We start from the raw sequence: 2701 nt of genomic DNA, 5'->3' as shown, positions 1-2701 counted from the left end.
CATAGGCAAAAAGTATAGAACACATAGACATTAATCCTCATAAAAGAGATTTAGATGGTGCAACAAACAAGAATATTTGTAACTAAGGAATGACAGACATGAACCCAATCAATCACTAAGGGACTTAGACAAAGAATGACTAAATTGTTTAAAAGGATAAAGGGGAAAATATCATCAATTCAAGGAGAGGAAGGAAATAGAAAAGAAGACATATTTCAGCAAAGAAACATAATTATACAAGGAAAATAAGAAAATAGCCATTTAGCCCGGCGCCAGTGGCTCACTCCTGTAATCCTAGCTACTCAGAAGGCTGAGATCTGAGGATCGCAGTTCAAAGCCAGCTTAGGCAGGAAAGTCTGTGAAACTCTTATCTCCAATAAACCACCAGAAAACCAGAAGTGGTGCTGTAGCTCAAGAGTGCAAGCCTTGAGCTGAGGGACAGCACCCAGGCCCAGAGTTCAAGCCCTACAACCGACAAAAGAAAAAAGAAAAAAAGGAAGAAAGAAAAAGAGAGAGAGAGAAAGAGAAAGGAAGGAAGGGAAGAAGGAAGGAAGGGAAGAAGGGAGGAAGGAAGGAAGGGAAGAAGGAAGGAAGGAAGAGAAGAAGAAAGGAAGGAAGGGAAGAAGGAAGGAAAGAAGGAAGGAAGGAAGGAAGGAAGGAAGGAAGGAAGGAAGGAAGGAAGGAAGGAAGGGAAAAAAAAGCCATTAAAAAATTTTAAGTTATGGGGCTGGGAAGGTGGTTTCGTGGTAGAGTGCTTGCCTCGCATGCATGAGGCCCTGGATTCGATTCCTTAGCACCACATAAGCAGAAAAAGCCAGAAGTGGCACTATGGCTCAAGTGGTAGAGCACAAGCCTTGAGCTGAAGAGCTGAGGGACAGCGCCCAGGCCCAGAGTTCAGGCCCCACAACTGACAAAAAAAAAAGTTAAGATATAATAAATAGCTGACTAGGTTCAGCTAAAGGGAGAACTAATTAAATGAAGTCCCCTTGTAAAACTAATATATGATAATAAAAAATATAAGTAAAAACTTTAGAAATTATATAGGAGGCAGCACAGAGATAAAGGAGATAAAAACTGTAAGTGGTAAATTAAGAGTCCAAGAGGACTAGGAAGTGGAACTGTGGCTCAAGTAGTAAAGCACTAACTTTGAGCAAAAAAGCTAAGGCACAGTTTCAAAGCCCTGAGTTCAAACCTCAGTACCAGCACACAAAGGATCTACATAAATCAGAATACAGTAAAGACTGCTGTGCAACCATGTTCATTGCTGCACTATTCATCACAGCCAAGTGATGCAAACAGCCTAGAGGGCTTTCAATGAATAAGTAGGTCAAGAAAATGTGATAAATTCCATCAGGAAAAAAAATATTATTTGCATAGAAATGGGTGGACATGTACCTGGAAAAAACAGTGTGTGATGTTAAGTGAAGTAAGTCAGGCTCAGCAAGACAAAGAATACATGGTTTCTCTGATATATGGAAGTTAGATCTAAATTGTAAATATATGTAAAAATACACAGGGTCATAAGCATACATAAACAAATTTGTCAACTAAAGTATGATATATGTAGGGAAGTATTCCAATGATGTAACTCCTTAGAAGAACTAACTTACAGGTTTGGTGTGTGTGTCAAGGCCTGGGTGGTGTCCCTGGGCTTTTCCTCTATCTTTTTTTTTTTTGTCAAGGCTAGTCACTACCACCTGAGCCACAGCTCCACGTCTCTCTCTCTCTCTTTTTTTTTTTAGTAGTTTATTGGGGGAAAGAGTCTCACAGACTTTTTTGCCCAGACTAGCTTTGAACCCTGATCCTCAGATCTGAGCCTTCTGAGTAGCTAGGATTATAGGCATGAGCTACTCACACCAGCCTAACTTAAATACAGCTTAACAAAGGAACTTGTGGTATAAAGGGAGGAGGAGAAAGAGAAGAGGGGGAGCCAAAGGAAGGAGAAAGGGTAATGAGTGCAGTCATAATATTCAGTATGTATATGTAAAAATGGAACCAGGAAGTTTGAGTGGATGGGTGGGTTGGGAGAGATGGAGGAGAAGGATGAATGGGGTGACAATGATCTAGAGTCATTGTAGTCATAACCTGAAATGTTGAAATGAAATTCCTCTACTTAATGATAAGCTTTTGAAAGAGAATCTAATAAAAAAAATGTTCCAAAGAAGAACCAGGTAATGGTGACAAGCTAGGTGTGGTAGTGTATACCTGTGTTCATGGAGCTACTTGGAATGCATAGATCAGAGGATCCTGGTCTAACACAGACAAAATCTTGAGATCATGGTTGAAATGTAACAAAAGCAAAAGTTCAAGCATTGGTGTAGCAAACAATCAAGCACCAGTATCACTAAAAGACAAAAAAGTTACAAGTGAAAATGAGTATATATGTCTGTGTGTGTTTTCAGAACTAGAAAAAAGACATAAATTCTTATAGCAAAGAATCATAGAGTTCTAAATAAAATAAATAAAAACATACACACTCAAATAGTATTAAAAATTCAAACTGTCATTGGGTGCCAGTGGTTTATATCTATAGTCCTAGCTACTCAGGAGACTGAGATCTGAGGATCATGGTTCAAAGCCAGCTGACCTGAAAGTGGAGCTGAGGGTCCCAGGCCCTGAGTTCAAGCCCACAACTCTCTCTCTCTCTCTCTCTCTCTTACACACACACACACACACACACACACACACACACACACACACA

Source organism: Dipodomys ordii, unplaced genomic scaffold (genome assembly GCF_000151885.1).
Source record: "Dipodomys ordii isolate 6190 unplaced genomic scaffold, Dord_2.0 Scaffold114, whole genome shotgun sequence".
In the NCBI taxonomy this organism is placed as follows: Eukaryota; Metazoa; Chordata; class Mammalia; order Rodentia; family Heteromyidae; genus Dipodomys; species Dipodomys ordii.
The sequence above is the reverse complement of the archived record's forward strand: the minus strand, read 5'-3'. Positions refer to the sequence as shown.